The sequence below is a fragment of the Neolamprologus multifasciatus genome, chromosome 5 (genome assembly GCF_963576455.1).
Source record: "Neolamprologus multifasciatus chromosome 5, fNeoMul1.2, whole genome shotgun sequence".
Lineage (NCBI taxonomy): Eukaryota > Metazoa > Chordata > Actinopteri > Cichliformes > Cichlidae > Neolamprologus > Neolamprologus multifasciatus.
Genome location: NC_140443.1, coordinates 37,716,402 through 37,743,222, shown reverse-complemented (window position 1 = coordinate 37,743,222; position 26,821 = coordinate 37,716,402). Strand labels below are relative to the sequence as shown.

General features: G+C 41.9%; 2 protein-coding genes across 4 annotated transcripts in view; one reads left to right on the top strand and one right to left on the bottom strand.

The window, feature by feature from the left end:
• Positions 1 to 26,821, top strand: part of fhit (fragile histidine triad diadenosine triphosphatase) — a 126,615-nt gene that overhangs the window by 13,133 nt on the left and 86,661 nt on the right. The window contains exon 3 of one of the 3 annotated variants that reach the window (XM_085159113.1): positions 10,801 to 10,883. The exons of 1 other annotated variant lie outside the window; for it this stretch is intronic. The gene's annotated coding sequence lies outside the window, so the exon portion shown is untranslated. Of the gene's footprint in view, positions 1 to 9,617; positions 10,884 to 26,821 lie in introns of those variants that run through there. One more of the 3 variants, XM_085159112.1, reaches the window with a different exon arrangement.
• The window catches only part of sypl2a (synaptophysin-like 2a), a 495,265-nt gene continuing 469,911 nt past the window's right edge, over positions 1,468 to 26,821 (bottom strand). Inside the window, exon 7 of the mRNA XM_085159109.1 lies at positions 1,468 to 2,874. The gene's annotated coding sequence lies outside the window, so the exon portion shown is untranslated. The remainder of the gene's footprint in view (positions 2,875 to 26,821) is intronic.

The window sequence follows — 26,821 nt, the reverse complement described above, 5'->3', positions numbered from 1 at the left end:
TACATTTGTACAGCAGCAGAGTGGACAGGGCTTGAATAAATCAATACAGTGACTTGCAAAAGTATTCGGCCCCCTTGAACTTTCCCACATTTTGTCACATTACAGCCACAAACATGAATCAGTGTTATTGTAATTCCACGTGAAAGACCAACACAAAGTGGTGAACACGTGAGAAGTGGAACGAAATTCAGACATGATTCCAAACATTTGTTACAAATAAATAACTGCACAGTGGGGTGTGCGTAATTATTCAGTCCCCTTTGGTCTGAGTGCAGTCAGTTGCACATAGACATTGCCTGATGAGTGCTAATGAATAAATAGAGTACACCTGTGTGTAATCTAATGTCAGTACAAATACAGCTGCTCTGTGACGGCCTCAGAGGTTGTCTAAGAGAATATTGGGAGCAACAACACCATGAAGTCCAAAGAACACAGCAGACAGGTCAGGGATAAAGTTATTGAGACATTTAAAGCAGGCTTAGGCTACAAAAAGATTTCCCAAGCCTTGAACATCCCACGGAGCTCTGTTCAAGCCATCATTCAGAAATGGAAGGAGTATGGCACAACTGTAAACCTACCAAGACAAGGCCGTCCACCTAAACTCACATCGAACATGGAGAGCGCTGATCAGAAATGCAGCCAAGAGGCCCATGGTGACTCTGGACGAGCTGCAGAGATCTACAGCTCAGGTGGGGGAATCTGTCCACAGGACAACTATTAGTCGTGCACTGCACAAAGTTGGCCTTTATGGAAGACTGGCAAGAAGAAAGCCATTGTTAACAGAAAACCATAAGAAGTCCCGTTTGCAGTTTGCCACAAGCCATGTGGGGGACACAGCAAACATGTGGAAGAAGCTGCTCTGGTCACATGAGACCAACATGCAAAACGCTCTGTGTGGAAAACTAACACTGCACATCACTCTGAACGCACTCTTGTGAGTTTGCTGCTAAGATCTAAGCATGATTTTATAATGTGTGGCTTTTTATGGAGCTTTCAGATGGAGATATGAGAGAACTGCTGGTTATTGTGGTGTATTTTGTAATCTAATAGCACCAGGACATTTTGAAGGGCAAGTTGCTGAAATGTAGCTATCATGTCATTATTTACTGTATGAGATATATGGATATCCATAAATCAATATAATCAGGTGACCCTGCTTTGATTTCACAGTATTTATCAAATAACATTCACAGAAAACTGCTCGTTGTATTGCACAACATACGATATGTTGGATGAACCAGTTTTCGTCTGAGTTTGTGGGTCTGAAGCTACGCTGTTGTACTTGGAGAAGACTCCTGAGTTTCTTTGATAAACCTGGTAGATAAGGGATGACTGAAGAAGCTTCTCGGATGAGAGGTGAAACGTCTTCAAGTAACTTAAAGAAGTCCAGACGCTTTTCTTTGCAAGCTCCTTTGATTACGATGACCTGGATGACTGAAGACCTTCACAATGTTTCTTCATTTGTCATTTTTTTCTACTTTGTGTCTGACCTCCTTTACTGTACACCTTTGCCGATTTGATGAAAGCCCAATTGGGATAACCACATGCTTTAAGATCTCCTGAACCCAAAACCTCTTCTGATAATGACCCACACCCATTTTCACAACTCGGCTCTTGTGATTAGGTACATGGTCAATAGTGGGTCAACACCCAGGACCGGGCTCAGCTGTGTGTCATTGGGGAAACTCCACCAATTTGTCTTAGAACTGAGGAAGCTTCTCAGGCTACGTCCACACGTACCCGGGTATTTTTGAAAACGCAGATTTTTCTATGCATTTGCACCTTTCGTCCACACGTAAACGGCGTTTTCGGTCACTGAAAACGGAGATTTTTAAAAACTCAGTTTTTGCATTTACGTGTGGACGAGGAAAACTGAGAAAACGGAGAAAACGCAGCGTCAAAGGTGTGCGCCTTTTTTGACGTCACACTGTGCGCCACGTTATTGTTTCAGTGAAATGAATTTCTACAATACTGTTACTGTTAATTGTTCTCTCTGCAGTGTTTAAATGCTTACATATACACACACAGTTACTGTCCCTCCACACATACGACTCGGTTCTGCTTCTATGCCCCAGCTTTGTTTACTATTTCCCACCGAGGCTTCTAGACTTCTGATTGGCCAACATTTCTGCACGGTTAGGAATATATCGCCACCTGCTGCTTTGGCATGTTCCTAGCAGCGTTTTCCTTCATTTCTGCCTTTACGTGTGGACGGGATTATTTTTTAAAACGAAAACGGAAAATCTCAGTTTTCAAAAATACCCGTGTACATGTGGACGTAGCCTCAGATGAAAGATGAAACATTTGATTTTCCAACTCAGAAATTTCTTAGGCGGCAGAAACATTTGATCCACATTTGTAGAGCTATCCATATTCATCATGTGGTTTTTGATTAAATATATGGTTGACTCAACGCAGTCCAGCTGCCTTTCTTCTCCAGCTCCTTAGATTTTTTAATGTGATGAAAATGAAATTTCACGTCTCACAGCTTTAACCTTTTCCCAGAAAACGATTGCTGATGATCCAGGCAGATCATTATAGTCTACATATAAATCCTACAGTTTAAAGAAAAATAAAAATTCTTTAAGCAATGATGTTTTAAATCTCCAGTTTTTACTTGGTGAAATAACCTTCTTATTTAGTAGAATTAAAGACACAGGAGCACGATCACTGACAGCTATAGGATGTTTCTCAGTGTGTGAAATGTCACATTTTGTCAGGCAGCGCTGCGTGGCAGGCAGGAGATGTGGACTCAGGCAGGACTCAGACACAAGGGATGAACTCAAAACCACAGCTTTATTTGCTGGCACGGGAAAACGAGCATACAAAGCAAACTAAATTCACAGGGAGATCCACACAGCATGAGGGACGACACTGACTCAGAGAAACAGGGTTTAAATACACTGGGAAGTAACGAGGGGAATGAGACACAGAAGGAGGGCACAGCTGGGAGAAATCAGAACTGATGAGGCAAGGAAGCAAAGCAAGACACATTCACATTAGACACGGACCTTCAAAGTAAAACAGGAAGTATGACACAGAGATGCAAACTTGGCACGGTGGAGACAGCAACTAAGAAACACAGAAACATAAACCATAAGCCAGAGGACTCTAAGAACCAAGGAACCAAGGAGGGAAATACTGAGCATGGAACACAAGAAACTAGACTCGAGGGAGAAACAAAAGACCAACCATGAGAACATAACACTGACCAAGAAACACGGACTTTACACAGAACAGAGGGGGCACAGAGAAACATGAAAAGGGATCAAAACTAGAAACCATAGAATAAATCACACGAGTACTCGACAAAATACAAAAATCAGACAGAACTAAAAACGCTGGGTCAGGAGACCCAGGATCTGCTGACTAGAAAATAATCCAGATGAGAATTCGAGTGATGGACATGTAAACTCGGGTGAAGAGATTATCCATTCTGAAAAGATATCTATAAACATAAATGTTTGGGACAGGGAAGACTGAGGATCCTGAAGGAGTAATAGCACATCATCTGCATAAAGGAGAATTTTGTGTTCTGTGTTAACGTTTGAAATCCCCTTAGTATTGCTATTTTATCTTATAGCGTGAACTAGTGGTTCAATGAATAATGCAAATAGAGATGGAGCCACAGGACATCTTTGCCTGATAGCATTCAGGAGAGTGAAGCTGACCTGTCCGTGGTGACTGGGGATGTGTAAAATGCTTTTATCCAACCAGTAAATGATTCTCCAAACCCAAATCTTTCAAGTGCTGCAAATAGAAATGATTGAACTCTAGTATTGCTGAATTTGTGAATATCTTCCACATTTGGTTCGTGGTCAGACGTGTTTATATAAAAATCCCCCCCCCCCACCCCCGTAGAACAATGGGAAGACTTGCTGAGTCCTCGATAACTGTGCTTGTTGTTGGGTTGTTGTTGTTTTTTTGATCAAGTATGTTTGTCAGATATTTACCAGAATTATTATTGTATTCAATGTTGTCATGTCTCAGCTGCTGTATAAGAAATTTTGTCTTAGTGTTGTTGTTTAGCTCCTATGTTTGTTCTATGTTTGATCAGACGTAAGTGTATTCTCAATCATCTGGTGACGGTTTAACCTCCAACGATCACACAGGCCATACTCTTCCATGCTTTAGAATTACAGTGGATTACCAGACTTGAATGATTTTTGCCCGACTTCCAACTCCACAGATTTTCCAACAGAAACATTTGATCCACATTTGTAGAGATATGATGAATATGGATATGTGGTTTTTGATTAAATATATGGTTGACTGTGCATGTCTGGACATGTGTGAGTGATGATTAAAAGTGTAGTTTTAATGTGCAGGAGTGGCAAAGCAATATAAGAGGCGTTTGCATGTTTCCTGAATTTCTAGTGGGTTGATCATTTATTTTTGAGTTCCTTTCAGTTCTTTTCCTTGTTTTTTTCACTAGTTCTTTGTGCTTTTAATGGTTAAATTTAGCAGTTACTTATCTTGGTTTGTTGGCGTCTTTTTTAACAGCACCGAGACGGTGGATGTGATAAAGGTTATTTGGTTGACTGTGGGGATCTTAAGCTGAGCCATCATGAAGTCCTTCAATATGGATTATAACTCAATAATAATGTTTCTGGACTAGTGATAAGTAGCTTATTGTACCTTAAGCGTGATTGTAAATATAATATTGTTTGTTTCATCCTTTTGTTTTCTGTAGTTGCGGCTGCAACGTATTCAGTGACAGTCATAATCAAGTCCTGAAACTTGTTAATTCTCTTAGGTTAGAGAATCTGATTCCAAACTATTTTTAATATCCTGAAATTTGTTGTGCAACAGTTAAACGAGTCTGGCAGCATATGACGGCAGCTTTTGATCTCTAGAAATAAGTGTATAACTGACATCTGACAAATAGACTTATTCAGTCTGGATTAGCAAACTGGTGAATGCATCCAGTGACCAATGGTATTTTGATGAGTTTGTCAGTGACTGTGGGCTGTAGTAATATGTGACCTTTGCTAGTCTATCAGAAGCACAGGCAGCTCTTCTCAGTGCCTGATTGGATGTTGATGTCATGATAAATGGAGTTATCTCTCTTTAGCAGTTAAATATGGACAATTCAGCACAGTTAAATAGGTGCTTGGCCCCATATTCAGTACAAACCCAGAGTGTTTTGTTTAGACACACTAGGTTTCCATTCCCATCAGTTTAGTTATAGAACAACTCCACCAAATTCTGTCAGAGCAGTACAACAGGTGACGTTTTAACATAACTCGTATCGATAAGGATGGAGAATATTTTTTAGCTCCAGAGCTACTTAAACTCCTCCAGTTATGACATTTTGTGTATAGCTGACATAAACATGAAGGCTGGGATAATGAGCGAGATACCAGAACTGTAGCAGTCTGTTCAGTCTCGTTTTGGCTGATCTAACATCACAACAGGTCTAGAATAGCAGCCATGAAAATGGGATCATAAAAAACAAAAACTTTTCATCAATTTATATTGGGTCTATTATATATTGATTCTACCATTCAAGTCTGTCCAGTGAGCACCTCTGCTTTTTATAAATCCCAGCTACCATAGGGCAAGGTGTGGGGTGCACCCTGGACAGGTCGCCCGTCTGTTGTAGGACCAACACACAGAGACAAACAGCCGTTCACAACTGTAGACTTGTAACGCAACTTACGAATTCTTATTAAGAATGACCGAACTCTCACTAGCCAGTATCAGAAGATCCAGGATCGGCATGAGCCCAAGGTATAAACACCAATAAGGAGAGACCACACCACAATAGACTGTTCACAGATTTGTTATATTTGACACACAGCAGCCATCCAGTTAACTGGAACTGTGGAATCATTGCTCCTCGATGGGCTTGCTTCAGACTGGGTCCGTCTGTCGAGTCATGCTTTTACCAGATAACAAAAAAACCTGACCTATAAACAGGTCACAGGTCCATATAGTCACATACTCTGTTGTGAAACAGCCACACTTACTTAGAACATTCAGAATGAACAATAAGTATCAGTGTAACTCAGCTAGCTCTGTTGTACAACAAAATTATATCAGTGCAGCATCACATCCTCTTAGGTGAGCTATAATTTTATCAACCTGAAGGGTTGACAATGTTCACAAAAACACCGCTTCTAGAGTTAACACTGTAGCGGCAGTCAGCAACTCACAGTAGCTCACCAGACTTGTACATTATAAACAACTCAAAGAACACAACTGAAAATACAAGAATCGGCTTACAGTCTAATTAAATTGTTACACATAAAACTGATTAGGACCATTTCTTTTGTTTTTGTTTCTTTTCTTCTTTTTTTTTCTTAAACGTAATACGGTCGCAGTCGCTAGCCATTCACACACAGAAACACATTCAATTCTGCTAGCGTGAGCGCTAGCTGTTAGCTTAGCGGCTAGCGGACTTTCCGTCCCATTAAGTCTGCCCTTTTATCCTTAACAAATTAGGTTTTCCCCACTTTTCGTACTCACCGTTGACAGGGTGAAACTCTGAATGACCCAAAACAACTGCAGCAGACTTGCTTTTAACTCCTAGCGATTCGGGAACATTAGTTTCTCTGGCACATGGCATTGTATGAACAGGAGCGAAATGGCAACACAGGAAATCATGTGATCAAGGTCAACAGCAAGGGTCACTGGGAGCTCATTGCTGATTGGCCAAGTTAAACGACAACAGATAATCTTATTTGTCCACATCTTCCTTTAAACAAAAAAGAAAAAGAAATTACTAAATTGTTTACATCATACATGAAAAAAACCTACTTTCCACTGCTGTTTTTTTCTAGCTGGGCTACACACTGCTGGCCCGGTCATTTATTTTTTAAAACACCTTCTCAGATTAATTCACTGCGTGTCGTGCCCAGGGCTGGACTGGGACGAAAAATCGGCCCAGTCCAGTTTCAATGAAAACAGACGCTGTGGTGACAGTGATGTACAGTCTTGTTGTGATGATTTCTATACATTTGACGTCAGATAAAAACTTTGGTTGTAAGATTCAGATAATTATTTCATAAAAGCGAGACATTTTAAATGAGAATAAGAAAGAAAAGTATTTCTTTGTGCCCCCCTCTCCCTGTTAATGCCCTACCTGCCCCCCTGGCAACACTTTGCTAGACCCGCCCCTGCACAGTTACCAGCTGTCAGCTACTTAGAAAAGGATCCTGGTGTTATTTGTCTCTCAGAAACAGTTCATAACTTCAACTCATCCATGTCACCTAAAAGGTAAACCTGTTTCTCCATCACCTGTTCAGCTCTGATGATTCAGTAAGGACATCTCCTGGTTTCATCTTCATGTTTCCCTCTCACCACATATCCAAACCCACATCATGACCAGCAGCTTTACAGCTGTGGCTCCAGCAAACATCAGCTGATACTGTTAATTCTAACAACAGCTGATCAAGCTTAAATGTGCTGCTGTTGTTTATCGCGACATCCGCTGGTTTCCTGTTTCTGGCTCAAAGTGGGCGATAAACAAAGGAGAGAGAAAAGCCGATCAGCTGATCAACAACAGGAGAGAGAGAGGGGGGAGAATGAGAGAAGAAGAGGCAGCTGACAGCGTAAAGGCTTTGTCTCTTTTTCCATTGTAGCTGAAGTCCGGGACAAACTGTGTTCCTTTTCAGCTCAATACGAAATGCGTAATATTTTCTCTGAATAAGGGACGATTTTTACGGGATGGTTGGCAACTCTACTAACTAACCTTATGAATAAAATAAAGTTCACTATCAGTAACATCATAGCACCCACCCAGCTGTATAGAAACTCCGTCATGCTAGCTAGCACGCAGTACGAGTTATTGTAACTGACTGTAAAAAGTCAGCACAACGAACATAAACTCCACCTAAACTTGGTTTATATCTGACCAACATAGACTGCAGGTCAGAACTTCTTACCTGAAGTTCAGTTCACCTGACACTCGGACCGGCAGCTGCCTCGGGTCTCTCCTCCTGCTGCCTTCCCTCTGTGGAAACTCCGCAATAGCCACCACCAAACAACTGAGTTATTTTCACACATCGACCAGCATCTGGCCAATCCTCCACCTTTCATTGTTTATACCGTTACAAAAATAAAAATAAAATAAAAATAAAATAAAACGAAAAATCACCATCGGCCCACCGGGCAAATACCCGATGGCCAGTCCAGCTATGGTGGTGCCATCAGTTAACCCTTCGCGTGCCAGCTGTGGCACGCGTGCCCAGGGTTGCCGACTCCTGATTTAGAATGATCAGTTAATCTAACTGTGTGTCTTTGGACACTGGGACCTGGAGAGAACCCACACAGATCAGGGTTTAGCTTAGTAATTAGCACAGGCAGCAGTGCCAATCACGGCTCGATTGTGCTGCCCAGGGAAAATCTATATCTAAAAGGTATAAATAAAGATTCTAATAGATATAATTCAGATATAAATTAGCATAATTTCAGGGAGTGGTTGCTGTTGCAGGTGTGTACTAAGGTAGGACTCTGTAGAGTCAGCTAGTGATAGCCAAAAGCTATACATATGCATCTTGATGCATTCTCAATCATCCAGGTAAGTAAATCTCCAAAAGTTGATTCAGTTCATCTGGACGTAGCATTTTGTGGGAGAAACGTTTCATCATCATCAGGTGACGTCTTCAGTCTCAGCTGACTGCAGGTTTCCAACCTTATAAACAGGACATCTGCATAATGACTGAAACCAGCCCACTGAAGGAACAATGGGCTGGGAGGTCAGTTCCTTCATCATGATTATGCAAATTTTCATGGCCACTGATCAAAGACCACTGATCAAAGCCCACTGATCAATGCCCATGAGTCCCATTCACAGAGAGTTGGGGAATGGCTGCAATCACAGCATGTAAGATGGTGACAGATGTTCCCTTAGGCCCCTCCTCCATTCAGAGATGGTCTTTCCCTTTTCTCGTAAATGGCCTCCTTGACTCCGCCCTCAAACCAGCGTTCCTCCCTGTCCAGGATGTTACATCCTCGTCATTGATAGAGTGTCCACTGGCCTGTAGGTGTGAATAGACTGCAGAGTCCTGGCCTGACGAGGTAGCTCTTCTGTGTTGTGCCATCCTCTTCTTCAGAGGTTGTTTGGTTTCCCCGATGTATAAATCCTGCCAATCCTCCTGCACTTAACAGCTACACTATGTTACTCTGTTTGTGTCGGGGGACCCGACCCTTGGGGTGGACCAATTTTTGACCCAGTGTATTTTGGGGTTTAAAAGCCACAGAGACACAGTGTTTAGAAAAATGCGTCTCAACTGTTCCGATACTCCTGACACATACAGGATCACTACAGGTTTTTGCTTAGGCAGCGGTTGTCCTTCTCTCCTGGATCAGCTGGAGCTTTCTTTAGGAGCCTTCCCAGCTTTGGAAAAAAGTCCGGCTGGGATAACCACATTTACTCAGGGCCTTCTTCATGTTCTTCTGCCTCCCTGGCTGCTGTGTCAGTGGGGATGGTGTTCGCTCTGTGTTGTAGCGTCCTGATGACGCCCAGTTTATGCTCCAGTCGATGATGAGAGTCAAACCTTAAATACTGATCCGCATGCGTAGGTCTACGGTACACATCAGCTTTGAGATCTCCCCATTACTGATGGAAATCTCACAGTCTATTTGAAGTCAGCTGAGACTGAAGAAAACACTTGGATGAAACGTTTCTCCCACTGAAAACGCTACGTCCAGATGAACAGAATCAACTTTTGGAGCTATACATTTGCACTGTAGTTAGTGAGGTTTACTTTATTTAGTGTTTTATTTAAACCTCCCTCACTTCAACTGCTACTGACCCTGTGGTAGCTGGAATAGGCTCCTGCTCCCAGTGCTTATCTCTTCATATTCAAAACTGCAGTGAAAGTTAAAAAAATAAAAATTGAACACTTGGAGTCAGCTTCAATATTACATCTGCTTCATTTGTTGCGAATTACAGTTAGCTGGACATGAAACTGCTCGTCAGTCAATTCTCTCATTCATTTCTGCAGGGCTATCTGTATGAATGGCTTTTATTTCTAAAGAGTTGGTGCAGTTTTGTAAAATTTCTTGAATTAAAGTTGGAGTCTGTGCTTCAATCACATATTGATTGTTTGATTTCAAAACTTTCCTGAGATTCTGTACAGATTTGTCCAATAAATGATGGCTCTAACTGTACATACTGATGATATGATGTAGTCATATTGGTGTATCTCTCTTTGTTGGGGACGTTTTTGCCATTTATTCTGTCTGTATTCTTTTACTGCACATTGTACTTGTGCTCCATTTCCTTACTGCTCATGTCCTAGATCAGGCTGTAACAACCTTCAACATCAAAAGAGCCGTTTTAGCTCCTTCTACCAAACAATGAGACAAAAAGAGAAAAACCCATGTGACAAGGGGGATATGGGCAGATGCCAGATGTAATTGGGAGAGGATTAATTAATACACATATGAATTAGTTACGGTTAACTGTAAATTACGTCTGTGGTTGCTGACGTCTGCCCTGGACCTTAGTGGAGGTTTGATTTCAGTTAAATTCTATCATGTGCTTGGTGATTTTTGCATGTTAGCTACAGATGGACTAACGGTTTTAGATTCAACACAACAAAAAATGCTCAGTTAGGCAGAATTGATGGTTTGTAATTCAGCTGCAGCGTCATCGTTAAAAACCGGTCGGCACTAATGCAGCACACATGTGTTATAGTGTCAGTATCAGAATCATCTATTATGGACATATAATAATTATAAAGAGTGTGTTAATCAACTGTGGGCTGTGTTTCACAGTTGTTGTTCATCTAACAAGGCCTCGGATGTGAAAAGCCACACAAAACACTTCTATCCAAATGTCCTTCACAGTGTTTCCCTCCCCCTTTCCTATCTGGCTGTCTGTCTGGTATGTTGGCTAATCAACAGAGGAATGCAGCCTCCCTGACCAGGCCGTAAGTCCTGCTGCTGTTTTCTTTTATGTCTGCCTGTGCTGTTCACCACGGTGATGTCACACACTTTTTTTAACACTTTTCACTTCACCTGCAGAACTGTCCAGATGGATGGCAGGGTGCATGTGTGTGTGTTCCCATGCCATCTGCTCATAATCCCCCCAGCACACACACACACACACGCACACACACACACACACACACACGCACACACACACGCACACACATACACACATACACGCACACATACACGCACACACACACACACACCCTAGCCTTCTTTGCTTTAAACGGAGCTGGAACCTGCTACTGGCCCTCTGGGAATTGAGTCACATTAAGACTAACACACACACACACACACACACACACACACACACACACACACAGTCATGCAATAGTAACAAGCAAGACAGACATGGATAGCCAGTCATCTGCTTCAGCTACAACAGCTTGCAGCAGGTTTATTTTGTGTTTAGTTCTACATCAGGATCTTAAAACAGCTCAAACTGAACATGTCGGATGACAGACTACGGTCACCTGGGGATCTTTTGTGATCTAAGAACCACACCCATCTGTTTCCAGCTGAGAATCTGCATCGTATAAACAGTGTCCGTCTTGTTCTTCTATCAACTGGCCAAAAATAGAGGATTACCTTCAGATGTACATGAAATGTAACAGCTCTACATCCTGAGCAGCTTTATGTGCCTTCTGAATTTGCACTCATAAAATGTCTTTTTTGCACACGACTAAGACTTCCTAGACTTGTCATTTGAATTTTTAAAAACTGCAGCTTTCTGCGTCCTTAATCCCAGCTAGATTTGATGCCTCGTGGATCATATACAGAACCGGTTAAATATTTTAGAACATCCCAGTTTTACCAGTTATTTATTGCAGTTTAAGTCCAATGAATAGCTTGAAATGGTACAAAGGGAAGTGAAGAACTGCCAGAGGTTAAAAAAAAAGAAAGAAAAGGTAACGTTACCCCAAACCAAATTATTTAAAAGAAATAGAGTTTTCAGGGAACACAACATAGGTTAATAATTTAAAGCTGTTCTGCACTAATGGAGGTTGATCAAGCCTTAAAAGCTGGTGCTACTAATTACTATAGGTGTTCCAACTTTACTGGATTACTTACAGCCCCCTCTGTCTGCATAAAGCAGTGTTGGAGCACACTGTGCTACCATACCCTCGTGAGCAAGAGTTGAAACAGTATTGTGCTGCAGAAAGTAGTGTATTGGGGGCGACCGTGGCTCAGGAAGCGTATCTGTAACTGGAAGGTTGCCGGTTTGATCCCTGGGCTCTCTGTCCTGGTCATTGTGTCCTTGGGCAAGACACTTCACCTACCGCCTACTGGTGTTGGCCAGAGGGGCCGATGGCGCGATATGGCAGCCTCGCTTCTGTCACCCTGCCCCAGGGCAGCTGTGGCTACAACTGTAGCTGCCTCCACCAGTGTGTGAGTGAATAGTGGCATTGTAAAGCGCTTTGGGTGCCTTGAAAAGCGCTATATAAATCCAATCCATTATTATTATTATTATTGCTACAAAAATGGGGAGAAAAAAGTGATTAACAACAGCAGAGAGAAAGACCGTCATAACACTTAAAAATGTAGGTCAAGGTTTGAGAGGATGAGCTACAGCAAGATAGCCCTCGCTAAGCCATGAAACACCGCCATTGGACTACTGAAGACTGGAAGAAGGTATTATGGACTGATATAATCAAGATTTGAAATCTTTGGTTCATCATGCAGGATCTCTGTACAACATCGAGTAGGATGGTTCCACAGTGTGTGGCATCAACTGTCAAACATGGAGGAGGAAGTGTGATGGTCCGGGGCTGTTTTGGTGGAATCAGGGTTGGTGACTTGTACAGAGTGAGAGGCACCCTGAACCAAAACAGCTACCACAGCATTCTGGAACATCATGCAGTACCTTCTGGTATGTGCCTAGTTGATCAGGGGTTATTGTTTTGCCATTAGTCAAGATGTTGGGTGTGGAAGAATACAAAATCACTCTAACCTTGACAAAGCCAGTGTTTGGTTTTTTTTAAGAAAAGCAATAAAAAGGAAGGAATATCATTCCGGTTATCTGGAGGTCACATCTGTGAATGTAGCTCCAATAAAGAGCAACATTTTCATCAAATGTTTAGTACATTGACACTTTCATTAGTCTGTAATCATAGAGAATGTTTACCTGTTGCTTCAGTCAGCAGTAGGATCTATATTGGAGTTTCCAGAGAAAGGGACGGCACAATAGTGATAATTTTATTAATTATTTATAACTATTCATTCATTCAGCTGAGTACAGTAAGGCTCAATAGCAGTCTCATGTTTCTACACCTCAAAAAAACACATTTCTTTTTTAAATAACAAAATCATTTGTTAGCTGTTGGACTGTGAGGTGTTTTGTGCAAAATATCCCACTTCAGTTTCACAGGAAGATATATGCAGAAGAGACATTATTCTGACTTCTTACTCTTTAAGATAAATATTAAAATATATATATAAAGAACATTGCCTGGTAACAAAAAAAAAATCACATTTACTTGTACAGTGGATTTCTGTGGTTGGATAAACAACTACAACTCTTCCCCCCCTAGACAGCAGATGCAGCACAGACAAAAGTTGTGTTTTGGTTTGATTTATTTGCTCAAATGATTTAATTTTAGTTGATAAAGCTGTAATTTAGGCCTGTGGATTACTAACTTAGATTTAAGTTATATGATTTATAGAAAGTGTGCAATAGTTACTTAAACTAATTTAGGCAGGTGCATAAATTTGGGCACCGTTGTCATTTTATTGATTTGAATACCTTTAGCACTAATTATTGGAAAATAAAATTTGTTTGGTAAGCTCATTGACACTTGACACAGGTAAATCCAGTCATGAGAAAGGGTCTTTAGGGTGGCCAATTACAAGTTTTTCTCCTCTTTACATCTTCTCTCGAGAGTGGCTACATGGGAGCCTCAAAACAACTCTCAAATGACCTGAAAACAACGATTGTTCAACATCATGGTTTAGGGGAAGTATACAAAAAGCAGAGGCGAAGGATGGTGAGAACAGTCATAGTCAACCCACAGACCAGCTCCAAAGACCTACAACATCATCTTGCTGCAGACGGTATCACTGTGCATCGTTCAACTATTCAGCGCACTTTGCACAAGGAGATGCTGTATGGGAGAGTAATGCAGAAGAAGCCTTTTCTGTGCACATGCCACAAACAGAGTTGCTTGAGGTATGCTTAAGCAAATTTGGACAAGCCAGCTTAATTTTGGAATAAGGTGCTGTGGACTGATTAAACAACAATTGAGTTATTTGGGCATAACAAGAGGTGGTATGCATGGCGGAAACAGCCTTCCAAGAGAAACACTTGCTACCCACAGTAAACTGTGGTGGCAGTTCCATCGTGCTGTGGGGCTGTGTGGCCAGTGCAGGTACTGGGAATCTTGTTAAAGTTGAGGGTCGCATGGAATCCAGTCAGTATCAGCAGATTCTCAAGAATCAATGACAAAGTTGAAGTTGTGCCAGGGCTGGATATTTCAAAATGACAACGACCCTAAACACTGTTCAAAATCATGCAGAGGATCAAGTACAACGTTCTGGAATGACCATCTCAGTCCCCAGACCTGAATATTATTGAAAATCGACAGTGTGACTTGAAGCGGGCTGTCCATGCTCGGAAACCATCAAACCTGACTGAACTGGAGATGTTTTGTAAAGACAAAAGGTCCAAACTACCTTCAACCAGAATCCAGACTCTCAGCTATGAGAAGTGTTTGGAGGCGTTATTTCTGCAAAACGAGGATCTACTAAATATTGATGTAATTTTTCTGTTGGGGTGCCCAAATTTAGTTTAGGTAACTATTGCACACTTTCTGTAAATGCTATAAACTTCATTTCACTTCTCAAATATCATTGTGTTTGTCTGCTATATGATATATTTAAACGAAATTGCTGATCCAAACAACCAATGATTTATGATGGAAAATCATGAAAATTATCAAGGGTGCACAAACTTTTGCATACCACTGTATTATGCTCTCATCCAAGACCTCCTATCTGACTGTATTGTGTTGACTTTCCCACTCACTCCAAAGGACATACCTTGGAATTGATCTGCTGTTCTGGTCTTACTCCCTCAAATCTTTCTGCTGCTGGAATTCCCATAACTGACCATTTCCTTTCATTTAACTTCACTCTCAGCTGCTCTTCTGTCAAACCAACCCGTCTCATGTCGTTCCGCAACATCAAGAACATTGATTGGACAATATTCAGATTCCAGACTTCTATTCCACTCCTGATAATTTGTTGTTATATTATAATAATTGTTTGCTCAATGTCCGTGATTCACTGGCTCCTGTAAAAACTCACTCTGTTTCCTTCGCTCGCACTGCTACCTGGTTTACCTCTGACCTCCGAGCATTGAAGGCCAAAGCTCGGCAGCTAGAGTGTAGATATAAGAAATCTGGTTGATGCAGAAATCTACAAATACCATGTACTTCAGTATAAAGACTCCATCAACAAGGCCAAACAAAGTTTCTACTCAGGTATTATCAGTTCTTATGAGGGCAATGCAAGGATTTTGTTTTCGGTTCTCAACAAACTAATTCAACCCCCAACGCTTTACCACCACACTTCTCTTCTTCTGAAACCTGTAACTCCTTGATGCTTCTTCTGGACTACAAAAATCAATAACATCCACTAGCAACTCTCACTAGCCACTTGGGGTGGCTGTAGCTCAGGTGGCAGAGCAGGTCAGCCACTAATCAGAAGGTCGGTGGTTCAATCCCAGGCTGTCTCCTGGCTGCATGCCAAATATCCTTGGGCAAGATACTGACCCCATGTTTGGCTACTGGTGGTGTAATATGGTGTAAATTAGTAATAATATCTACGAGAGATTTCAATCTGGTTTTCACTCATGTCACAGTACAGAAACTGCTTTACTTAAAGTCACTAATGATCTTCTAACCGGAGCTGACTCTGGTCTTCTCACCATTCTCATCCTTTTGGATCTGAGCTCAGCCTTCGACACCATTCCTCACTCTGTCCTTCTAAGCAGACTCTCCTCTCTCGGCATCTCTGGCACACCCCTCGCCTGGATTCAATCATATCTCCTTGACTGCTCCCAGTTTATTCAACTGAAATCAATCCACTTACGTCTTTTCCCGGTCACTTCTGATGTACCCCAGGGTTCAGTCTTAGGCCCTCTTCTCTTCAGAATATACATCCTCCCTCTAGGTTCCATTTTCTGTAAATTTGATCTACTCTTTCACTGTTTTGCTGATGACACCCAGTTATATCGCTCCTGCAGACCTGATTCCTCCCTCCCACCTTCTTCCCTTACAGAATGTCTATCCAAATTAAAATCCTGGTTTAGCTCTAATTTTCTAAAGCTCAATGAGAATAAAACTGAAATCCTCCTTATTAGCACCAAATCCAACGTTTGAAGGCGAACCATTTCTTACTCACTATCGATAACTCCACAGCTTTCACTTCTCCTCAGGTTAAGAGCCTCGGTGTTATCTAGACAGTTCACTTTCCTATAAATCTCACAACAAAAATCTCACCCGTTCTGCCTACTTCCATCTACGTAACATCAACAGATTACTTCCTTCTCTTTCCACCCAGTCTACGTCCATTCTTGTCCACAGTCTCGTTACCTCCCGTATTGACTACTGCAACTCTCTTTTGCATGGTCTCCCCCAAAAATCCCTCCATAAGCTTCAACTGGTTCAGAACTCTGCTAGCACATCACCCCTGTTCTTCAGGAACTTCACTGGCTCACAGTGAAATTACAGATAATATTCAAACTTCTTCTGCTCACCTTCATAACCTCGCCCCTCCTTACCTATCTGACCTGTTAAGCACTACCTTTTCTGCCCGCTCACTTCGATCTTCTTCTATCCAGCTTTCTGTGCCTTCCTTCCGCCTCACCACCATGGGAAGCAGAGCTTTCAGCTGCTCTGCTCCCAGGCTGTGGAACTCTCTACCCCCAAATATAAGAAACATTTGTTCTCTCCCCCAGTTTAAATCTCAACTCAAAACCCATCTGTTCAAATCTGCATGTTCACTGTGAACACAGTTTGTTAATTTTATCTTGTGCTTTTGTTTTATTGTTCTTCATTGTGTCATTGTTCTATTATGTGTTTTATCCTATTGTACAGTGTCCTTGGGTGTCTTGTAAGGTGCTTTATAAATAAAGTTATTATTATTATTATTATTATTATTATTTGTATTTTACTCCAGAGCACCGTGTTTGAGACGGGATGTGCTTGATACAGTGCAGTCCTGGCACTTGAATAACTTTAATCCTGAAAATTAAAAGACTTACTTGATAATGATAATAGCTCAAACATATATGATACATATATTTGACTAATCCTTGTGATGAATTAGGCTGAAACTGATATGTTTGAATTCATTGTTTGGTTTTCACTGTTCCTCCTAAGCAGTGGCGTGTCTAGAAAATACTTGTTGGGGGGGCCAGGTAGGGGCACAGATTTGGAGAAGGGTGGCAGATGTAATTGGCAGATAATGTAAAAAAAAAATTCTACCAACGGTTAACCATAATTCAATAACCCTATAAACATAATAACCGAATGCGCTTTGAACTCTTATTCGAATGAGATTTTAACCACTACGGTGCAAAGTTTTTAGATACTGCGTTGATAAAGTACAAGAGATACAATCAGTGCTTTGTCAGTGTTTATTCAGCAGTCAAGGACAGCAATATTTGCATAGTATTTTTACTGACATGTAGTACACATATGTTTTGGGCAAAAACATTTTTGAATATTAAAATACGAACATTTTTAACATACAATTGGCAAATTAGCCAATGCAAAACTTTATCTGCCTATTAAAAAAAGACAACAACAACTTTCCTGATGTATGACCTTGACTAGAAGTCAGGGATGTCAGATTCTGGCCCTCATGGAACCCATTCCTGCACGTTTTAGACGTTACCTATACCAACATAGCCAGTTCAAATCAAATAATCCCCAAGAGTCTGTAAATGATTCTTTAAACCAGCTGTGTTGAAGTATGGAAACATCTGAAACCGGGAGGACCAGAACTGCACATCCCTGCATTGAACATGGCACAGGGGTGATTTACACTCTATCATAACATGGAGCTGGCAGATAGGAAAGTAATGAGAGAAATTAGCTAGACCACACAGTGTAGTGTAAGTGCTGCCTTATGGTAAATTTGGTAATATTGATGTATAAAGAACCACACTGGCTGATGATGAAATACAGTCAGCTGGCATGGTGACACTGCCAGTATTAACCTGCAACCAAATCTGCAGCTCCACACAGCAATGCTACGACTTGGATTATATCTTATAACTCATAACTCTTATGCTAGCTCCGCCCAGCAGTCTACTGTCTGAAGTATTCGACGGTTGCAGTAATTCTTTAAGTGTTATTTTTTTCCTTGGTATTCTAATTTCATTTGATATTTGATTGAATTTTATTGTTTTAGCTTCGGGGTGGCACCTGGGGTGGCCAGTCTGGTTGGAGGGGTGGTGCTGGACACGCCACAGCTCCTAGGAATCACTGAAATACTGTCTTATTTTAACAGTGCTTATTTCAAACACTTACATTTCTGTTTGCTAACTGTACTGTATATGGAGTGACATTATCACACATTATGTACATCAGTTCCACTTAAGGTAGCAGAGAAACAGGTTTTGCTATAAATAACTTGTGGGCAGTGCATTAAAAACAGATTCTGTGCTATAGTCCAGAGTGTGGCCTTAGTGTTCATTGCCAGCATGGAACATCTGAAGCCAGCAGTTCTGAACATGTACTCCACATCTCTTCCATTACGTCCCAGCAGGAAGTGGTCCCATTCGCCCCTCATCGTGGTTAATGGTGGCTGAGTGGCTCTCAGGCTGCTCATATAATGACCTGTAATGCATAACTTCACCTACTGAGTCATTTTCCTCCCCTCTCAATCCTAATGCATGTTTGAGAGTCTCTTCCAAATTTGTCATTCAGTCCAATGTCTAATGGCCTAAATAAATAAATAAATTAGGACAGGCAGTTAAATGGATGACACCAAGCTTGATGGAAGGCTGGTAATTTCTTGCTACAGATACCCAAACTTTCCTTCTCTTCATAGATGATGCTAAAAGAGGAAATCACATGTAAAGGAGGAAAATTTGTATTTATTTAATTGTACTCCTATATTCTGAGGAGGTGCTGCTGCCATGACCCAAACTGTGATATGTCCTTTAATGAAGACTCCATTAATAGTCTTAGAAAAGTAAAATAGTACCAGCTGACCAGACATTGTCTATTCAGTTCAGTTCAATTCAGTTTTATTTATAAAATTAAATCACAACAATGGCCGCCTCAATGCGGTTTAAGGTAAAAACCCTGCAATAATACAAAAAAATCAGAAAAACCCCAACAATCATATGACCCCCTGTGAGTATTACTACATGCTCTAATATGCTGGTCAGCATGCTGTAATAAATGATTATGGTCAACAGTATCGAACGCTACACTGAGGTCTAGCAGGACAAGCACAGAGATGAGTCCACTGTCAGAGGCCATAAGAAGATCATTTGTAACCTTCACTAAAGCTGTTTCTGTGCTGTGATGAACTCTGAAACCTGACTGAAACTCTTCAAATAAACCTCTGCAGATGATCTGTTAGCTGTTTGACAACTACTCTTTCAAGGATGTTTGATATGAAAGGAAGGTTGGAGATTAATATTACTTACGGGGACATTTATTCTCTCCTCATTTTCTTTCGCTGAAAAATTGTTTTCGTGCTTGGCTCTCCTTCCTTTGCTAACGTGATGCTCATAGTGCAGAAGCCAATGCTGCATTCACTTACACTCGGATATCTGAGCTTCACTGTGAAAACATAATCGTACATTTGATATTTGATTGAATTTTATTGTTTTAGCTTCGGGGTGGCCAGTCTGGTTGGAGGGGTGGCGTGTCCAGCCTATAATTAGCTAAGACTGGTGGGTCTAGAGATGCTTTTTGAGTAAAAGTTTAACTACAGCCAGCTTGAAGGCCTGTGGTACATAGCTGATTATTAGAGATAGATTGATCACATTTAAGATTCAAGCATTAATTAATTCTAGAAATGAGAGCTGCTCCATCCAAAGTGAGATGGATGCAGTCTCTCCTAAAAAGACCAGGTTTCCTCCAGAAAGTTTCCCAATTATCTATGAAGCCCACATCGCTCTTTGGGCACCACTCAGACAGCCAGCGATTTAAGGAGAACATGCAGCTAAACATGTCCCTCCTGGTCCGATTGGGGAGGGGACCAGAGAAAACCACAGTCCAACATTGTTTTGGCAAAGTTACACACCGATTCAAAATTAAGATACAGGACTAAGTTGCTTTTGATGCGTTCAGGAGTATGACTGTGTGTGAATGGGTGAATGAGACATGCTGTATAAAGCACTTTGGTGCTCAAGTGGAGAAGAAAGGCACTGTATAAGAACTACTACTGCCAAATAAGTACTGCCATCTTTAATTGAGCAGACGTACCTTTCTGCTCAAGAGATATGGAAGCTGTCACACAATGTGACATTTTGAAATGAAAAACATTCTAAAATACTCTTTTTACACATCACCAGGGAAACCACACAGAGTTTCTCCCTCTCTGTGCACAGACACTCTTGCTTGGCATGACTGATGATCAGTGATTGTTCGCTATACAGCAACATCCTCAGCACTGTCGGCAGTTACTCTCAGAGGTTGGTAAACAAAACTTTTTGGAAAGAAGTCAAAGGAAGTTCTTGAACAAAAGCGTTGCCTGCCTCATTCATTCCATCTGTATCCCTGAGGTGTTTGCTTTTACTGCTCGAAAAGGCCTAAAGAGACATTACTGAAAGTGCACCACACAATAACTGAGTCAAATCTGTCAGTGCTGAAAGAGACATGCAGTTAGACTGAGCTCATACTGTGTCAACCTACACTTTAAGAATGGCTTCTTACTGTGGTGGAGATTTTGTTATTTAACCTCCTAGGACCTGCGTCCACATATGTGGACTCACATTTTGGGTTGTTTAGACCAAAATACTCAATTTTGCTCTACAAGGGCCTGATATCCACTTACGAGGACGTTATACTGCTACTGTTCTATCAGAATTTTAAATGAATATCCTCATATGTGGCTCTTATTTTTCTTAAAAACAAAAATAAGGTAAAAAAAAAATCTGGTAATTCTTTGTTTTTACATTCATCGGGCCCCAATCAGCCCAACTATCAAAGAGAAATAAAAAATGCATGCCGTGGAAGAGTTCGGGTCTTATGAGGTTAATTTAGAGCACTACTGTTGTATATACAAATTTGGAAAAGCTAATATTATATATACACAATCACTGACCAACTGCTGTGCTTTTCCCCCATAATTATCTCGGGGATTTACAGAGAATAGTCTGAAAAAGACACACCCAGTGATCCACAGCTGTCTGCGCTAAAATGCCTTTTTCATGTCAGACGTAAGAGTAGAAAGGTAACTCAGAAGAAGATAGTAACTCAAATAACCACTTGTTAAAACCAAGCTTCCTGTGGGATAGCCCAGAGTTTACCAATCCTGCCATGAACTGGAAACTGCTGGATCTCTAATCTCCAGCAATTTTCCAGAGATTAATTCTAATCTTGCCTATCCTGAATATTTTCATCCCATTTGTATTCATTGACAAAAGTATCAATACACTCATCTTAGTTTTTGTCCTCATGCATTAATTATAATTTCAACCCAAACCCTTGTTGTCTGGGTTTTTATACTTTCTCTCTATAGTGAGTGAGTGAACTCAGCATATACGCATCAGTGTGAATTTATGAGATGTAAATAAATCATTTTTATCTCATTTTGTATTGTATTCATTTCGAGCGACCGTGGCTCAGGGGGTTGGCGTATCTGTAACTGGAAGGTCGCCGGTTCGATCCCCGGGCTCTCTGTCCTGGTCGTTGTGTCCTTGGACAAGACACTTTACCCTACCGCCTACTGGTGTTGGCCAGAGGGGCCGATGGTGCGATATGGCAGCCTCGCTTCTGTCAGTCTGTGGCTACAACCGTAACTGCCTCCACTAGTGTGTGAGAGTGAATGAATAGTGGCATTGTAAAGCGGTTTGGGTGCCTTGAAAAGTGCTATATAAATCCAATCCATTATTATTATGTGTATATGCCTGTGAGCATATGACCCATGCACTCAGCAACATGTGATGTTTTACTAACAGTGCTTCATGTGCACAAATACTAACAGCGATAGCTTTTCAGCCACTTGAGGGTGTGTAAGCCTTCCTCAGATGCTGTCTCTGTCTCGCCCATTCCCACCTCTTCGTTCTACTGAACTAGAGAAGACATGATGGAAACAATGAGGAACAGCTGTGGCCTTTAGCCTTCCCCAAGCACTGCCTCCTCAACCTGCTTCTCCACCCCTCTCCTGCAGCCAAACCATCGTTCACATCCCACTACGATGGCCATCTCATTCACTAACCACGCTGTTCCAGCCATATAGAGGGGTACTATAAAATTCTAGGGTTAGAGTACGGTCAAATATAATAATAATAATACTGGTTTGTTAGAATTGGGGTTTTTTTTGCATTTTGTGGAAAAAGACATGAACATTTGGCAGTCTCCTTTTCTGCGCTGTGCTCCTATAAATCCTGTTCCGACCACTCATGTGTGAATAGACCTACAATATTTAACACAAATATACAGCACTGTGCAGAATTCTCATTTCTTTATATTTTGATTTTTTTTAAAGACATGTATGCTGTAAAAAACAGATTTCAAATCAGAACCGTCCAATGCTAACAAGCTTTTAAGTAACTATTTGGTGCTACATTTGGGGGGTTTTCTAGCCAGGTATGGTTTTACTACCTACCATTGTCATGCTGTATAAAACATGCTACAAACATAAAATAATGTTAGCAACATAAAGTACAAATAATGGTCCCACATAGGACAATAAAAGGATGTGCCCACCACCCCTGTATACCTTGAAGTTAAAGATGCTTTTGACAACTCTTGTGTCTCATTTCAGGAGTCACTGCCAATCAGCCTATTCTGTCAGTAAGATATGAACAGAGATTCATCAGGTTTAAATAATGGATGAACTATACTCATTGATTCTAGAATCATTGACGCCATGTAATTGTCAGGTTTTGTGTGGAGGTGAGGAAGAAGGAAGCCAAACGCAGGACTCAGAGGTAGGTGAAAGCCTGGTGGTTTATTATGATGAACGGATGAAACAGGACATGCAACGGAGGGCTGACTGAACTGAAATGACTGAACTGGCTGGATTGGAAACACGGACAGCGTACACAACATCAACATCAATGACACGACAAAGAACTGGTGAAACCGAGGAATTAAATACTCAGGTTGAATGATGACAATGATTGGAAACAGGTGAGTACAGGGCTGAACATAATCTGACTAATGACACAAGCTGATACAGGAAAAAACAAGAAGTGAGATCATTAACGTGGCAAACTAAATTGAACATGAACAAACTGAAATCACTGGGTCAACGACCCACGAACCCTGACAGTACCCCCCCTTCAAGGGCCGGCACCCGACGGCCGGAAGAAAAGAAAAACAGAACAGGGTGGGCGGAGGTGTGTGTGGGCGGAGGGGGGGTCCAGGACGGAGGGACTAGAGAGCTAGAGAGCTCACAGCTGGCTCTGGATGCTGTGGCTGCAGGTCAGGAAACTGAACAGGATGGTGAATGAGTGACTGGGCCAGAGACTGGACTACAGGCTGAACTGACTGGACCACAGGCGGTGGGAGGATGGATGACTGAGCTACAGGCGACTGGACTGACAGGACTGACTGAGGAGACTGGAGGACAGGAGGAGACTGAGCTGCGGGCGACTGGAATGACAGGACAGCAGGCGACTGGACTGACTGGGCTGGAGGAGACTGGGGGGCTGGAGGAGACTGGGGGGCTGGAGGAGACTGGGCTGGACTGGTCCTTCTGCCACCGCTATTTACAGTCTTTGACTGAACAGTCTTTGGCGAAACAGAAAAAAATCTTCCCAGTCCACATCATCGTCCAGGAGGGAAACTCCCCATGAATCGGAGGCGAGTCTGTTATTTGTTTTAAGTGAAGAATCAGATGAATAGTGCAGTCACTGGAACTCACCACCGGGAGTTGCTCGAAACGGTCCATATTATGGCGGCGTATGCGCCGCTTTCTCCGGGAAGAGGAAGCGGGCGGGGTAAACAACTGAGCCTCTGGCGCGGGAGCCTCCGTTGAGCCGAGGTGGGAAGCAGAGCCGCTGTGGCATGACGAGGTTGGAGGTCCAGTGAATGAGGCGGCGGGTGTGTGAGCGAGGAGCGGAGCGGCGAGAGAAGGAGCAGCTGAAACGCGGCGAGAAACGCCCACTCTCCGCGCCAAATGCTCCGGTACAGGTGAGGCAGCAGGTGGGGGAACGTGGCGTCTCCGAGGCACGCCCAGAGTCAGGAGAGTCCCCTCGAAGACGTGCTCTCTCTCCGCGGAGAGCTGCTGTTTTCCCCTGAGCTCCTCTGCCCAACGGGAAAGCGCTGCCTCCTGCCGCTCATGGAGGTCCGAGTCCGCTGGGTTCCAGTCGTGTCTTCGTGGCACGATTCATGTCATTCTGTCAGGTTTTGTGTGGAGGCGAGGAGGAAGGAACCCAAACGCAGGACTCGCAGGTAGGTGAAGCCTGGTGCTTTATTATGATGAGCGGATGAAGCAGGACATGCAACGGAGGGCTGACTGAACTGAGATAGCTCATCAATGACACGAAAAAGAACGGGTGAAACCGAGGAATTAAATACTCTGGTTGAATGATGACCATGATTGGAAACAGGCGAGTACAGGGCTGAACGTAATCTGACTAATGACACAAGAGACAAGCTGACACGGGAAAAAACAGGAAGTGAGAACATTAACGTGGCGAACTAAACTGAACATGAACAAACTGAAATCACTGGGTCAACGACCCACAAACCCTGACAGTAATGACATTTTATGGCTCAAATGTGCAGAGCTGATGTCGTCGACCCACCAGGCGGGTGAACACCAATGTTTGTGATTGCACGTAACTAAAGAAGTCCCCTCGGATTTTCAAATTGATACCATAGCTGTAGCTACTAAAAGTCTCGGGTGACTTTGAATCCCAGTCTCTGAAGACTTTCACTTTTTTCTCTTTGTTTAGGGGATGTTTTGCTGCTGTATGGGTCTGGCTGAAAAGCAAGGGCGGAGCAGAAAAGATTAATTTGTACACAGATCCAGCAAAAAGGAAGTGGGAGTGGATTGGGAAGAGTTGAGGGGGAGAAAAGAGGGGAATTACAAAACCAATAAAGTAGCTGTGCAGAGTGGTGTGGGGCAGATGAATCACATCTCTGCAGCTTTGAACGGCCCATAGCTCTTCTGTCTGTGCTATCATTGTCAGTGCTCTCCTGCTTTTAATTGCCATAAACTCATACATATTCACAACAGGTGTCAGACTCTTTGCTGGTGATCGATGGAAGTATACAGACACTCTCCATAGAAATTATAGTGTTGTTTGGATGGATGCTGCCTTTCTTCTCCTCATTGCCATCTATCCAGAAACAAATTGCATGTTTAGGTTGTGTTTTATTTGTTTATTTTGAGTGATTTTACCCAATAAATGGCAAAGTTGAAATGAAAAAAATTTCTTTCTTTCTGAACTATATTTGAACTATTTCTGTTCAGACTCTTTCTGATTGTCTACATCTTTGTTGCCACATGTTTGGCCCTGAGACTATACAGTGTGAGAGATCAGCTGGTCTCTAGGCTGAATCACTGAGCCACCACATGCCAGGATACATAACAGGTTTCATGTGCCTTAGCATTGGATGATGATGATGATGATGATGATGATGATGATTTACCAAAAAAACAAAAGATATTCCCTTAGTTGATGTGCCAGTGGTCCAGGGACCACAGAACTGATTTGTCACCTGAAAAAGAGAGCTCTATTATTATTTCTAATATATCTCTAATTCCCCTTTCTTTCTCTATCATCCATCCATCATCCATCCACCCAACCTTCCTTCTTTCCTCCCTTCCTGCATCAAAACCTTCCATAACCTTCACGAGCACTGACGAAATCTTCAATATCCAACGAAAAGATTGCACAACTCTGTCTCTCTTTCATTCATGTGCATGTGCTCAGGGACAGGTTTGGGTTTTTTTGCTTGCCATGGAGTCTCACGTCAGATAAACACGTGTACAGAATACATGTGGCCTTTCCTTTATTTGCCCCACAAATATTTGTGAAATACACGGTATGATTGTGACCTGTGTTGACAGCACGCTCAGGGTGATCTTGTTTTTAGTGGTCTCTGTCACTTAGTCTGGCTCCAGTATTTTCAAGGGTAAAACAAAGACATGTAAGAACACTGGCTCAACTCCAAATAACATCAAGTGTGTCCAGTAGACTGCTTATGGGTAAATTCATGCTGTTAGCAGGGTACTACGCTATGCTCCAAAGTTCTGGTTATTTTAGGTATTTTTTGATAGAACTCTTCATCATTACATTAAAGTAAATGGACAATCATTTTCAAGCTATCTGCTAAAACTCAACTGAAGGCCATTTACACTAATTTGGTAACACAGATGCTTTCTGGTTCTTTATCAAGTTCTCAGAATAAAAACTGACAATTTGAGGAGCCCGCAGCTGAGACTTGGACACTCAACACTCAATTGTATGTTTTCTCATGAACAACATTAGTTTGATGGTTTAAATAACAGATTATTGATGGATAGATGGATAGCTTCTTCAGGTTGTGTGTACGCAACAACCTGCAGTCATGTCATCACACCAGCAAAATGTAGGAATCCTTTGTAATTATGTGTTTGATGTCTACAGGTGCCGAATGTGTGACTGATATCAAAGCTGCGTTCATTCTCATCCCCTGAACTCCCTTGAAATGTGTTCATTAGTTTCAGTTTGTTAACTATATATTGCTTT